This window comes from Solanum dulcamara, chromosome 5 (assembly GCF_947179165.1).
Source record: "Solanum dulcamara chromosome 5, daSolDulc1.2, whole genome shotgun sequence".
Taxonomy (NCBI): domain Eukaryota; kingdom Viridiplantae; phylum Streptophyta; class Magnoliopsida; order Solanales; family Solanaceae; genus Solanum; species Solanum dulcamara.
In genome coordinates this window covers 39,736,368-39,753,288 of record NC_077241.1, presented here as the reverse complement: position 1 = coordinate 39,753,288, position 16,921 = coordinate 39,736,368, and positions in this window count along the sequence as shown.

Sequence of the window (16,921 nt, the reverse complement as noted above, 5' to 3'; positions counted from 1 at the left end):
TAGCCACCAACTCTTCTATAAAGGTAGAACAATCATCCAACTCAACTGAATCATAATGGAGTTGTCATGATCTGGACTAGGCTTTAGACGTGACATGGCGATCGAAACCCCGAAGGGCTCCAAAAAATCCTTTTGATGTATCGTAACCATTCATAAGGTATAAATAAGCGGAAGCAACACAAGAAGATCTCAACAGCATGAATTATAAGAGTGTAAAATTTGACAACATAAATTCTACATAGTGTGTCTAACAATGCTTCTACTAGTCAATATAGGCAGGGGCTAATACATGTCCCTAGCTCACCCTCAAATCAATATAACAAAAGTCTTCTGAAAAAAGTAACTCATAAACTCACCTCGAATTGATGAAGACTCACCAATATTCGATGTATAGGAACTCACTAGCTCTTCAACCCTTAAATTATGATACAATGTAGGCAATAAAGTATGTGTTAGTATGTTTGAATGTATTAACTATGTGGGAATGCCATGCAATATAAAATATAAGATGCAATGATCAAATAACATACATGCTATATAAGATGATAAATAGAGTCATGAGAAAACCATAGTTGATCAAAGAATTTGAAAAACATAGGTAAGACCATAAGGAGTACATAGAGAGAGTCTAAACGTGTGGTATAGAGATGTAACTGAAAATAAGACCATGTGTGCTATAATATAGAATCTTGTTGTTTCCCCATATAGTGGAAGAAAGGGAAATCTACTTTCCAAGGTAAACTCTACCTCGCTAGGTGGGTCATAAACATGTATTATATGTGGATCTACTAGCTAGGAAAAAAGGGAAAATCCTACGGTGGCACGTAGTTATGAGATAAGAGACATTATATAAGGACCTTATAGGTCGAGGCCCCACTTCAAGACTCATTTGATGCTAAGTCAAATCGCATAGAATTCATAGCATAATAATCATACTTGACATATATTCATAAACTTGTTCATAGATTTCAAAACTCATAGAATAGATCATTTTCATACCATAATTGCAATGTGAGTAAAAAGCCTTCAACATCACAAATCGTACTTGCATAATACATATCACTAAGATCCTAGGTCACAAATTAAGGATCCTAAGCTACCACTTTCATAACTTGCATGAGATTCATATCTTTAACATAATTGAAAGTCGTAATCATTGCTTATACTTGAAATTAGGGTAGAACTGTGAATGCATAAACAATTTAATTGAAAACTATAGAATTGGATTGAAAACTTGCATGATCATACTATTTATCTCCACCCGTACATAATTCATGCAAATTGTATCAATTAGATGTGTAATTTGATCATATATCATATAAGTCATCATGAATAAGAAAATCCAACACAAAATCATGAAATTTAATATTTTGATTTGAAAAATCATAATTATAATTTGAGAAGAACCTTGGGAATCCATGGGTGAAAGGTAACATGGATAAATTCCTATATACCTTTATGAATTTGACCTTGGAATTAAAAAGGAGACTTGATCTCGAAGATAATCCTAGCATTTTCTTAATGAAGAAGAAAATCTTTGGGAGGAGCCTTGAAAGAGAAAGGTTTTGTGAATCTAGGAGTTAATGAGAGATTGAGAGGTATTCGGAGAACTTAGGGTTAGCTTATAGAGTTGAATTAGGTCCTAAAAATGTCCACATATATTAAGGAACTTATACGGTAACACCCAAAGTACCCCTCATTAATTCCATCAAACGACCCTACGATTTGGACTCTACGAGTCATAGTAAGGTCTACAAACTATAGACTCAATTCATCATGCAGGGTTTGATAAACCCCTGAGATTTTGAGTCTATAAATCCCCTATGAAGTATCCAAGCACTGCAATCTCATGTTTTATGCATTTCGATGTGTCTTTGCATTCACGTTGGGTTTCTAGTCATACATCCGTGTCTTTCCTATGCTCATTGAATCTCATTCGAGGAAAAATGCTCCCAAGGGGGAGATATTATAAGCTCTCTAAAGTTGAAATGTCATAATGAAGGGAAGTATCTTGGAAAAATGGACTGGAGATTAATCTTTAAAAAGTAACTTTCCCCTTATAGTTGGTCAAATAAATCAACTATCCTTTGAATTGAATACTTATTCTTTATGGTGACCTTATTGAATTTTCGGTAGTCTATACACATTCGGAGTGATCCATCCTTCTTCCTAACAAACAATATGGGATCACCCCATGGTAAAATATTTGGCCTTATAAAACCCTTATCCAATAAATCCCTCAATTGCTCTTTGAATTCCTTAAGTTCCACCGGAGCTATACGGTAAGTAGGAATAGAAATAGGTTGGTTATCGGAAAGAATATCTATGCCAAAGTCAATTCCTCTTTCGGGAGGGACATCGGGCAAATCATCTGGAAAAAAAATCAAAAAATTCAATAATAATAGGAACCGACTCAAGAGTAGGAGTTTCAGAATCAATATTCATAACTCGTTGTCACGACCCAACCCTGTAGGTCACGACTGGGGTCCGACCTGGACCCCCCATACACATATCTATCAGATGTGGTCACATTGAACTGTAAATAAAACAATATCATGTAATAGAGCCCCACTGTGCGATAACATTTACATATACCTGTAGCCCTTTTTGTTTGTATCACAACATGACAAGGCACGCAAGACGACAAGGTTGCTATAACATAACAATATGTATAATATATCATATAGACCCAGCTGAACCAAACTAACATATACAACCCACATATACATGTCTGCAGACCTCTAAACATATAAATGACAATATATGGCGGGACAGAGCCCCCGCTGTACCCCTGAATGGATGAAATAATTTTTATACATCCGTGGACAATATCAAAAACTAGGCCCCAATACAATAGATCCTCTTCCAACTGATCTGCATCGAATCCTAAGCTGAAGGACTCCCAAAATCTGTATTTGTACCTGTGGGCATGAACGCAGCCTCCCGAGAAAGGGGGTCAGTACGATATATGTACTGAGTATGTAAAACATAATATAATACAACTGGAAGCATATCTGAGATAGAGAAATAGGGGATAAGATATCAATTCAGAAACCTGTACCTGTACTTTGTGAATTACAAAAACATGCATGTTCGAGTCATATCATATAGCCGGCCCTTTCGGGGGTCCGGTGAATCACCTCTGTAAAACCATCATGGCCCCAGTGCCATCACCACCTTATTATAACACATCATCATATATCTATACACGTATCCTGGCCCTCTATTGAGGGACTCAGGGAATAATACAGTGAACTGTGCACGAGAACATATCCTGGCCCGGGACTCAGGAAAAGAAGTGTTACAATATACACGGTAGAGTAGTGAGTAAATATATGCAATTTAAATCATTATCAGAGACTCGACAGAATAAGAAAGTTAAGCTTTTATTTGAGAACCCGAGTAACGGTGTAGTCATCTCGAGTGTCCCTTAAATGCCATTATGGGTTGTCTCAAAAGTAATCTCGGAGGCCATGGACATGTATTAACATAGGGCCAAATCATTTATGGAATCAGAAACATTTATTACCTTATAGTCCTTAGGTTGTAGAGCATGTACATTTGTTACCTCTTTAACGTATAAAAGTTTCTAGGGAAAGTAGTTCAACTACTATAGGAGTTTAATATTCAGAAGTAATTAAGAGATGTTTAAGAATGGAGTTACCTCAGAGTTCAGATCAGATTCAACTTACAACTAAGACAAGGACATGCCCTACAAGAAGAAAGAGAATAAGCTCTATATAGTCTGTACTTTCCTTCAAGTGATCTTCATATATATATTTCGTACCCGGCCCTTCACGGGGCTCGGTGAACCACTACGGCATTGTAACCTCATTTTTGTATCAAATACATCTTAATGAAAATGAGAGATAGATTTCCATACATTACATTCCGACACATAGAAGCCCTACTAGGCAATACTTAATCTTCACAGGAACTCTAATACTGAACAGTGGATAGGGGTTATGATGCGTACTCGGAATTGTGGGAATGGAATTATCCCCGCACTTCATATATAATTCACTTAAGGCTAAACATTGCCAAAAGGTATGAAAGATAGCTGTACGAACTTATACCAAAACATGCCAAGAGAAAGCTTTACATACCTTGTCTGAATAATTCCTTATCCTACTTGCCTCGCCGTCCTTTGAACCTATTCAATATGAAAGTAGTATGAATATCAACGCCTTTTACTTTCCATCACCCTAGGTTACATCTTAGTATTAATGGAATCTATTTCCTTAGTCGTTTCCCCGAATAGTTCTGTTATTCGCTAAGGCGTCGACGAAAATTGGGCAACACCTCCCCTATAATGTTCCCTATCCAAATTTCCAATTAGGTCCCTAAGACCTACAGCCAACCAAAAACAACAACCTGCATCAATTTGGACCAACAATATACAACATAAACTCCAAACGACTTATTCAAAGATACGGTAGCACAATAGGGCGTCTAGCCTTTATTTTGTAACGCCTTTCATTATACGCAATGAGGGGTCGTGTGGATTCAACTAGCATCACCCTAACCCACATTAGAACATATTTAGGACCTGCAACAACACATCAAACCCCTGCAGCAGCACCTCACATGAACAACACTATCCTTCGATGATAATTTAACTATAGCGATTCCAATTTAGTTTATTTCGAACGTCGAGCATTTCTACGACATTCTTAAACTTACAGCAGCATACAAGGGGTGTAATACACCATATAAAAATACCATAAACTCCAATTTAAAAGGAAATGTCTTATCTTATGTTAAACTTGTCAAACTCGCCAAAACTATCTAAAATGTGAAATCTGGACAGCCCACTGTCTTATATTATCGCTTAGTTTCGGAGGGGTAATTGAGGGAAATAGGATTTGTGTCCTCAATGAAAGTTATATACATGTGTATAAAGGTCAAAAAAAATTTGAATTACCCCTACAATAATTTTATACGAAAATATATAACCGAAACACCAACAGCAGTCCGTGTAAGATTTCCAAAACCAAAATCTGGGCAGTACCTCCTCTACACTTCATCACCCTTTTGTTCGAGCTGATAAAAGTAAAACTGGATTTTGGAGTCTAAATGAAAGTTATATAAATATGAAATCTCTTTCCAAAACATATTGAATCACCCGAAACGAAGCTATACACAAGAAGTTATACCAATATTACTAATCACTGTCCCTTCCAAAAATGGGTTTGTTAACTAGCGTTTTCTCTTTAAGTTTCTCTTAGTTTTCCAAGTGTAGAACTGAAAATATAGTTTTGTAAGCATCGTAATATAAATATATACACCTCCACGTATTTTAGGAACATCGTATATAATTAATTCAAGGATAGAAAATTGAAAAACTTACCTTTAAACTTCAAACGCCATGGCTGCCTCCCTATCTCTCTTTCTCAAGTTTTTTTTCTCTATGTTGGCTGATGTTCTTTTGATGAACAACTGAAGTATATGATATATATCAACATGTATATGTAGCTTTAGGGTGTGACATGTGTCAGCCCCAAGAGGTGACACGTGTCCAGCCCTTATAGAGCCACCGCACCTATATGTTCAAAGAGGGGCTGCCATATGGCAGTGGGGCCCACCTACCCCAAGCAGGTGGGTCACCTGCCTGCTTAGGTGTTTCCATGTGTCACCCTCCCATTGGCTGCCCCGCGAATTTTTTTCTTTTCCTCGTGGGTTCGTAATCTCATCTCACTTTAAGAGCCTATGAAATTCTTGCTACGCAAGCTTGGTATGTAATCAAGTAACTCCCAAATGTAAGACTTCTAACTTAGCAGTTTATGCAGATAAGTCGAGTCCTACGACTCGTTACTTGGCCTCCAACTCCTTCCGACTTCTCTTGACCCTATTTCCAATCTTCCCTACCATGGGGTGTCCCATTCTCCCTTCCTTAGAGACGTTTGATAGTGTCGTAGCATCTACGGCTCACATAATTATATCCAAGGAACTTATGATACATTCTGAGTTTAAAAAGGGTGGAGTGTAACATCCTTCCTCCCTTTAGAACATTCATCCCCGAATGTTAGATAAAACTTCTCTTAGCACCTTATACAAATCGTTGGGAGATTCTTTGCTATTTTCTTAACACGTACTTCCATACCAATACTTCATATACGTGTTTCAGGAATCGGGGTTACTTGTAAATATCGGTTATAGGTGCAAATACTTGTATTTCATGTTCTCTTTAGTTCCCCGATCATCCTCTTTCTGGTTTTGATTTTTCTATCGTATCTTGATGGAAAGCACGTCTTTTGTCTACAATTTTCCAGTTCGCCAATCTAAGATGGCAGTAGTTTTTTTTCCTCACAGGATTCCATCTCCTGGACCTCATTTATGGAATATACCCTGGGTGGTTCGTCAGTATCCTTGCGAAGCATTTCTATCTGAGGGACTGGGCATATAGTTTTCAAATAAGGTGGTAAGTTCAACTTACCGGCCACTTTGCCCACATTACGAGCAACTTGATACCATCTAATATAATTTGGGCTAAGTTCCTTTTCTAGGTGATCCTATGATGAACATCCAATCATCAACTTGAACTTTGTATGTCGATGTCGATTATCTGTATATCATTCCTGCCAACTTTGGGCTTTTAGTCAACAGCTTGCTTAATCATGTCAAGGCCTTTTTAGCTTAGTCTTTCTAACATCGACCCATCCACTAGGGGACTTACACGTCTTACTCTACCAGTAGCACTAATTCCATCTCGGTAATTTGGCTTAATCTATATTTGTGTCTCTCGATAGTCAATTACAACTTGGGCTCCCTTGCCTAGGACAATAGCTGTGGGGACTCCATAAGGTCCTACCACTCTTTTACTCTACAATTTTACACCTTCTCGGCGGAGTAGGTAACCTTTGATTAAAGGAGCAGGGACTAATATCATTAATCCACAAGTAACCTTCCCTCCAGAGTCATCTGGCGCTGGAGTGCAAAATGAGTTTTGTAGTCCTGGTCATATTGTGGGATTTTCGACCTTGGGCACTACTTCCTATCATTCGTAAATTACATCAGCTGGTACCCTTACCTTTTTGGGTTCTGCTTTTTCGCCCTCAGAGTTGGCTACCAAGTGGTGTCAAAGTTCCCTCGCCCACTGGCCCATATAGCCATTTTGCGGTTTTCTTCTCATTAACTAGTTCTATGTTGAAGAGATGTGGCATTCGAGTACGTCGTCAATTAGTAATTAGCTAATCCTTCTTGTTTTGCTTAAGCCCTTATTACAATTGCCTTAACGTATCTTATAATACTCTGGGTACATAATCTCATGTCGTTTCTCCATCACTAGTTCAGATTCCTCCATCTTGCGCGATCACACCAGCACTAACGCATTAAGTTCCATCAGAATTTTGAAGTTAAATGTGCTGGGGAGAGAGTAATATTGGGATGGGTGACCTCCATGAGAAGTACTCGTGTCGCGTTTCATTATAACCTTTTCCACGAGGTGAGGGCACTAAACTTAGCTCTAGATTCACCTCAGCGTTGTCTCGCGAGTCTTTATGTTTTGCCCTATCCTTTCGTCTGTTATCTTGCATCTAGTATCGGCATAGATCTTTAGCTCCACGATCTTTTATTTACTTTGTGTTCTCCTCATTTTCTACCACAAGAGGCTTTCTATTCCTTTTTCTTTGATTATTTATCTATCGCAACATCATTTGCGACTAACTCTATACCCAACATTTTGGCTTTTGGTATAGAATGTTGTCATTATCCTTCGTAATGTCTCTTAAGTTGGTTGATATCCTTTCATGGTTACACTCTTTTGTTTTTATCCGCAGCTGCCTTCTAGTGTTATGTCAGTCAGGGTCTCGTCAAAAACTTCCTAACGCTGCCTTATGTAGCATTCTGGCTTCCATCCAATTATTGGTAGCTTCCGAACCTTTCTAACTTGGTTCGGTAAGATATCTTGTTGATGTTTAGACGTCCATCTTAAATATATTCCCATATCGATTGCCTTCATCTTACTTTTGCCATTTTTTCATTAACTTCCCCCTTTTAGAGGGTACTCATACTTTCCTTTGTTTGTACTTGTAGTCATTTCAATTCCAATTAGGCAGTGCTAATATTCCGACGATAAGGTTTTCTTGGAGTAGTAGCTTTATCCCAACCTATATCATGTGCTTCTTGGGGCAAATAGGAGTTGCGCTATTTATTCCTTAAGTTTGTCATCCTCGTCCCTTAATGGTTCCACCATTTTCGGGGCGACATTGTGTACACGTGTCATTTTTCATTTCATTTTTTTTATCTTAAGCCTCATGCTCTTACTGCATTCTCAACGCAGGACTTTAACATAGTCAACACGTACTAAATATGTCTTACTAGTGGCTCCCTGAGATGCTTCCGTTAGGAGTTCTTTTCCCAATTAGTCGGTGGAAAACTATAAATTGTTATCATAAATCATTTTCCAACAATTGTTGGAAGAAACCAAAATTTCTTAAACATCACAGTACTTCTGTTAATACTTGACCTACCTGGTCCCCTTCCGAGTTTACCCTCGAGTTATGAATAACTCATCTAATTTACAATAGGAGTTGGGGGCTTGGTACCTTCAAAAGAGTGAATCTCAATTACTGGACATCTTACCCTTCAACCTGAGCTTCTCTTTTGTTGTTCTACAACACAATTATGGTTGGAGATACTGCGGTCTGAACTGTACTGCTCAGACAGACTTCTGTTTCTTCGAAATAACCTTCCCCAAGTAAAGAGGGTGTCCCTTCTTGACGACATGAAGAGTACCTCTTACAACTTTACTTTAGCATAATATGGGTACTCGGTATCAATTTCCAAGAGATGCTATAAAACTACGTTTTATTCCCTTTTCCTTGTTCTGGGAAAATCTCGGTAGAGTTTCCTCTACACTTCTTACTATATCAAAACCTGCACGCAGAAAATACCAACAATGCCTTACAGGGCCAACATATATATATACATATCATATCACAGCCGCATAGGGCTTTCAATGTCATCTCATATCGCAGCCACACAGGGCTTTCAACGTCAACAATAATATAAAAATACTGGACTTACCTCATATGTCCAACTTCAAACTGCATCTGTTGCACTTTCTGTCTGCTTTCCTTTCAGGTTTTAACTTTATATTTCAATACCTTACCCGACAGATATCTTTCGTGGATTTACTTCACTTACCTGCATGCTTCGTAACTTTCCATGTCGTCAATTACTTCCTTCTGTTGGTGTCGTCCTTCTGTTAAGATCCAAGGTTAGTATAAGGAATTTTCCTATGACTCGGATCTAAAGAACGATCTCAGATATAGAAGAAAGGTAACATCCTAAATGTCCTATAGCTTCTTGTTTATAGATGTGGTGCGCAACACATCGATAACCAAGACTCTATTAGACACGGTCTGCAGACACTCCGCGGACGAACTGCTCTGATACCACTTCTATCACGACCCAACCCCGTAGGTCGCAACTGGGGTCCGACCTGGACCCCCCGTACACATATCTATCAGATGTGGTCACATTGAACTGTAAATAAAACAATATCATGTAACAGAGCCCCACTGGGCGATAATATTTACATATACCTGTAGCCCTTTTTGTTTGTATCACAACATGACAGGACACGCAAGCTGATAAGGCTACCATAACATAACAACATGTACAACATATCATATAGACCCAACTGAACCAAACTGACATATACAACCCACATATATATGTCTGCAAACCTCTAAACATATAAATGACAACATATGGCGGGATAGGGCCCCCACCGTACCCCTGAATGGATGAAATAATTTTTATACATCTGTGGACAGTATCAAAAACTAGGCCCCGATACAATGGAGCCTCTTCTAACTGAGCTGCATAGAATCCTAAGCTGACAGGCTCCCAAAATCTGTATCTGTACCTGCGGGCATGAACGCAGCCCCTCGAGAAAGGGGGTCAATATGATATATGTACTGAGTATGTAAAAAATAATATAATACAACTGGAAGCATATCTGAGATAGAGAAACAAGGGATAAGATATCAATTCAGAAACCTGTACCTATACTTTGTGAATTATAAAAACATGCACGTTCGAGGCATATCATATAGCCGGCCCTTTCGGGGGTCCGGTGAATCACCTCTATAAAACCATCATGGCCCAGTGCCATCACCACCTTATTACAACACATCATCATATATCTATACACGTATCCTGGCCCTCTATTGAGGGACTTAGGGAATAATACAGTGAACTATGCACGAGAATATATCCTGGCTCGGGACTCAGGGAAAGAAGTGTTACAATATACACGGTAGAGTAGTAAGTAACTATATACAATTTAAATCATTATCAGAGACTCGACAGAATAAGAAAGTTAAGCTTTTATTTGAGAACCCGAGTAACGGTGTAGTCATCTCAAGTGTCCCTTAAATGCCCTTATGGGTTGTCTCAAAAGTAATCTCGGAGGCCCTAGACATGTATTAACATAGGGCCAAATCATTTATGGAATCAGAAACACTTATTACCTTATAGTCCTTAGGTTGTAGAGCCTGTACATTTGTTACCTCTTTAACGTATAAAAGTTTGCAGGGAAAGTAGTTCAACTACTATAGGAGTTTAATATTCAGAAGTAATTAAGAGATGTTTAAGAATGGAGATACCTCGGAGTTCAGATCAGATTCAACTTACAACTAAGACAATGACATGCCCCACAAGAAGAAAGAGAATAAGCTCTATATAGTCTGTACTTTCCTTCAAGTGATCTTCATATATATATTTCATACCCGGCACTTCACGGGGCTCGGTGAACCACTATGGCATTGTAACCTCATTTTCGTATCAAATACATCTTAATGAAAATGAGAGATAGCTTCCCATACATTACATTCTGACACATAGAAGCCCTACTAGGCAATACTTAATCTTCACAGGAACTCTAATACTGAACAGTGGATAGGGGTTATGAGGCGTACTCGGAATTCTAGGAATGGAATTATCCCCGCACTTTATATACAATTCACTTAAGTCTAAATATTTCCAAAAGGAAAGAAAGATAGCTGTACGAACTTATACCAAAACATGCCAAGAGAAAGCTTTACATACCTTGTCTGAATTATTCTTTATCCTGCTTGCCTCACCATCCTTTGAACCTATTCAATATGAAAGTAGTATGAATATCAATGCCTTTTACTTTCGAGCACCCTAGGTTACATCTTAGTATTAATGGAATCTATTTCCTTAGTCGTTTCCCCGACTAGTTCTGTTATTCGCTAAGGCGTCGATGAAAATTGGGCAGCACCTCCCCTATAATGTGCCCTATCCAAATTTCCAATTAGGTCCCTAAGATATAAATCCAACCAACAACAACAACCTGCATCAATTTGGACCAACAATATAAAACATAAACTCCAAACGACTTATTCAAAGATACGGTAGCACAATAGGGCGTCTAGCCTTTATTTTATAACGCTTTTCATTATACGCAATGAGGGGTCGTGTGGATTCAACTAGCATCACCCTAACCCACATTAGAACATATTTAGGACCTGAAACAACACATCAAACACCTGCAGCAGCACCTCACACGAACAACACTATCCTTCGACGACAATTTAACTATAGCGATTCGAATTTAGTTTATTTCGAACGTCGAGCATTTCTATGACATTCTTAAACTTACAGCAGCATAAAAGGGGTGTAATACACCATATAACAATACCATAAACTCCAATTTAAAAGGAAAGATCTTACCTTATGTTAAATTTGTCAAACTCGCCAAAACTATCCAAAATGTGAAATCTGGACAGCCCACTGTCTTATATTGTCACTTAGTTTCGGAGGGGTAATTGAGAGAAATAGGATTTGTGTCCTCAATGAAAGTTATATACATGTGTATAAAGGTCAAAAACAATTTTTAATTACCCCTACAACAATTTTGTACGAAAATATATAACTGAAACACCAACAGCAGTCCGTGTAAGATTTCCAAAACCAAAATCTGGGCAGTACCTCCTCTACACTTCATCACCCTTTTTCGAGCTGATAAAAGTAAAAATGGATTTTGGAGTCTCAATGAAAGTTATAGAACTATGAAATACCTTTCCAAAACATATTGAATCACCCAAAACTAAGCTATACACAAGACGTTATACAAATATTACTAATCTCTATCCCTTCCAAAAATGGGTTTGTTAACTAGCGTTTCCTCTTTAAGTTTCTCTTAGTTTTCCAAGTGTAGAACTGAAAATATAGTTCCGTAAGCATTGTAATATACATATATACACCTCCACATATTTTAGGAATGTCGTATATAATTAATTCACGGATAGAAAATTGAGAAACTTACCTTTAATCTTCCTACGCCATGGCTGCCTCCCGATCTCTCTTTCTCACGTTTTTTTTTCTCTATGTTGGATGATGTTCTTTTGATGAACAACTGAAGTATATGATATATATCAACATGTATATGTGGCTTTAGGGTGTGACATGTGTCAGCCCCAAGAGGTGACACATGTCCAGCCCCTATAGGGCCACCGCACCTACATGTTCAAGGAGGGGCTGCCACGTGGCAGTGGGGCCCACCTCCCCCAAGCAGGTGGGTCACCTAATTGACCCCAAGCAGGTGGGTCACCTGCCTGCTTAGGTGCTGCCACGTGTCACCCTCCCATTGGCTGCCCCGCGAATTTTTTTTCTTTTCCTCGTGGGTTCGTAATCTCGCTCATAATCTCGTCTCACTTTAAGAGCCTATGAAATCCTTGCTACGCAAGCTTGGTATGTAATCAAGTAACTCGCGTATGTAAGACTTCTATCTTAGTAGTTTACGTAGATAAGTCGAGTCCTACGACTCGTTACTTGGCCTCCAACTCCTTCCGACTTCTCTTGACCCTATTTCCAATCTTCCCTACCACGGGGTGTCCCATTCTCCCTTCCTTAGAGCCGTTTGATAGTGTCGTAGCGTATCCGGCTCACTTGATAATGTCCAAGGAACTTATGAGACATTTCAAGTTTAAAAAGGGTGGGGTGTAACACTCGCACTATATGATAGATACACCACTTAGAAATCATTTTTTGGACTTGAAGACATGATATGAATTGACCTTCATCACCGAATAATTACCCTTCTATTCAAGAATCAGCTCAGCGGGAAATTAGAACTTGACCCTACGGATTCTATAATCAATAGGCGCATATGAGACATGTAACCAATCCATACCAAGAATAATGTCAAAATTGGTCATGTCAAGGTCAACAAGATCACAAGGAATAACTTTATGTAAAACCGACATGGGATAATTTCTATAGACTCTGCTAACACCAAATCACCAATGGGAGTATAAACCGAAAAAGGCTCTAAAATATTTTGTGGCACACATAAAATCTCATTGCAAGGTAAGGAGTAACAAAAGACAAATTGGCACCCGGATAAAGCAATGCATAAACATCAAAGTTAAATATCCGTAACAAACTTGTAACAACATCTGGAGTCTCATCCATATCTTTCCTAGAATAAAGAGCATAGAATCGGTTATTATGTTGACCACCTTTTGGTTGAGTTTGGGTACCTTGTCGAACTTTCCTTCCACAAGAAAATTGGCCTTGAGGATGACCTTCTCTACCTTTTTTGGCAACATTATGGCACTCAAATTCCTTATGGACTATCTTTCCACATCCATAACAAGCAAATATCCCCATCAAACACCTTCCTCCATGATTTTTCCCACACTTAGAACACTTAGGAAATGTAGGACTACTAGCATTCATACATCCACTTTGAACCTTAGGGTATGGTACCCTATCCTTGTCAATCTTTTTTCCCAAACCTTGAGAAGAACTTTGGCCTTGGGAACTTTGTCCTTGTCGAACGCAGCCATTACCACCGCCAATCCTAGCATTTGAGAATCCACCATCAAACTGATCCCTCTTGGATTCTCTTATCCTCATCTCCTTAAGTTTCTCTCCTTCAATGTTTTTGGTAAATTTCATGAGCCAAGATATGTCCATTTACTCAACAAGCATGGAGGTTCAGTATTCCTTTGCAACTAAGATGAACACCCCTGATATAAACTGGTTCATTCGGGCATATGGATCAAAACCAATGAAGGAGAATAGTTGGATAGCTTGGTGAACTTGAGGGAATAATCCCTAAAACCCATGTTTCCTTGTATGAGATTTATGAACTCCAACACCTTTGCCTCCCTTAACTCAAGTGGGAAGAAATGATCAATGAAGGCAAGCTTGAAGGCTTCCCAACCAATAGGACCTTCATCAACTCTCTCGGACTTCCATTTAGTATACCACACTTGGGAAACACTCTTGAGTTGGTAGGCCACCAATTCCTCTTTCTCTTCCAAAGTCACCCTCATAATGTCAACTATTCTATATACCTGATCAATGACCTCTTGATGATCTTCATCAACTTTCGAACCATGGAATTCTGGAGGGTTCATCCTTGCAAAATCTCTTATTCTAGAAGCCAGAGTAAGAGCATTAGGAGGAACAACAACTCCTTAGGCTGAGGAGCAAAAGGAGGAATCCGCGTCCATAACATGAGCTAGCATAGTGTTAGCAGTACAAAACTCCTCATTAGTCATTTGGTCATGCAAGGGACCATTTGCTTGGGGAACTGAAGGGGCTTGGTCTCAGTTATCATTGAAACCTCTTTGCATGGGTTCTTCTTGGAAGCATTTTCTAAAAGTCACAAATAACAATCGTTAGGGAGAGAAAGTCTTACATTATACTCTATCGCATGACATAGATCATGATAGAATTGAGGATTTCCTAAAAGACACCTTATAGCCTCATTTTATAGATGTGGCATGCTTTACATCCATGAATAAGGCTCTACTTGATGCAGCCTGTTGGACTCCCAAGGACACCCATAAATCTTGTGCTCTAATACCAAGTTTGTCATGACCTAGACTAAGCTCTAAATGTGACATGGAGATCAAAACCATGAATGGATAAAACCAAAACTCTTGATGTATCGTAAGCATGCATAAGGTATACATACGAGGAAACAACAAAGAAGATCTCAAGAATATAAATCATAAGAGTGTAAAATTTGACAACATAGACTCTATATAATGTGTCCAACAATGCCTCTACTATTCAATTTGGGTTGGGGACTAAAACATATCCCTAGGTCACCCTCAAATCAATATAACAAAAGTCTTACAAAAGAAGTAAACTCATAAACTCACCCTCGAATAGATGAGGGCTCACCAATCTTCAGCGTATAGGAACTCACTAGCCATGTGGAGAATGGTTGTGATCTTCATTCCCTACAATATGATATAATGTAGGCAATAAAGTATGCATTAGTATGTTGAATGTACTAAGTATGCGGGAATGTCATGCAATATAAAATATAAGATATAATGATCAAATAACGTAGATGCTATATAAGATGATAGTTAGGGTCGTGAGAAAACCGTAGTTGATCAAACCATTTGAAAAATAAAAGTGAGATCATAAGGAGTACATAGAGAGAGTATACATATGTAGGATAGAACCATAACCACAGTAAGACCATGCAAGCTATAACATAGAATCCTGATGTCTCCCCATACAATGGAAGAAAGAGGAATCTACTTGCCAAGGTAGACTCTATCCTGCTAGGTGGGTCATGAACATGTGATATATGTGGATCCACTAGCTAAGTCAAAAGGAAGAATCCTACGGTGACAGGTAGTTATGTGATAACAGACTTTATATAAGGACCCCGTAGGTTGAGCCCCCATCTCAAGCCTCATTCAGCACTAAATCAAACCCCACAAAATACATATCATAATAATAATACTTGACATATATTCTTAAACCAGTTGAGATATTTCAAAACTCATAGAATAACTCATTTTCATATCATAATTGCAATGTGAGTAAAAAACCTTCAAGATCACAAATCATACTTCCATAATACATATCACTAGGTTCCTAGGTCACTAATTAAGGAACCTAAGTCACCACTTTCATAACTTGCATGAAATTCATATCTTGATCATAATTGAAATTTGTAACCATAGCTTATACTTGAAATTAGAGTAGAACTTTGAATAAATAAACAATTTGATTAAAATCATGGAATTGGATTGAAAACATGCACGATTATAATACTTATCTCCACCCATACATAATTCAGGAAAATAGTATCCATTAGATATGTAGTTTAATCAAATATCATATAATTCATCATCAATAAGAAAACCCAATGCAAAATCATGAAATTTAATATTTTGAAACGAAAATCATAATGATAATTTGAGAAGAATCTTGGGACTCCATGGGTGAAAGGGCCCATGGATAAATTCGCACATATCTTGGCAAATTTGTACTTGGAAAGACACATCGAAATGCATAGAACATGAGATTTTCAAATTTAGCTTAAAACATAACTTTCAAACCAATATTCATGAACATCCATGCATAGAAAATCTGAAATGTAGAAGTTCAAATGATCTAAGCATGAATAACACGGTACCTTAGGCTTGAGTTGAAGGAAATAGATATGGATAATGCTTTATTATGTCCGCTTATGCTTCCTATGTAGCACTTTCTACGTGTTGATTTCCCCAGAATGCTTTGACGGACACAACTTTCTTGTTTCTTAACCTCTTCACTTGCTGGTCTAAGATCTCCACCAGAACCTCCCCATAAGTTAGGTTCCCTTCAACACTCATATTCTCCAATATTACAATAGAATTTGGATCACCCACAAACTTCTTCAATATCCATACATGGAACACCGGGTGAACCATAGCCAACTCATATAGAAAGTCTAACTCATATGCCACCTTACCAATCTGCTACAACATTTTGTAAGATCCTACATATGGGCTCAATTTCCCCTTCTTACCAAAATGCATAGCACCCTTCATTGGAGATACCTTCCAATAGACCCAATCATCCACATCAAACTCGAGATCTCTTCTTCTAATATCTGAATAGGACTTTTGGGGACATTGAGCCA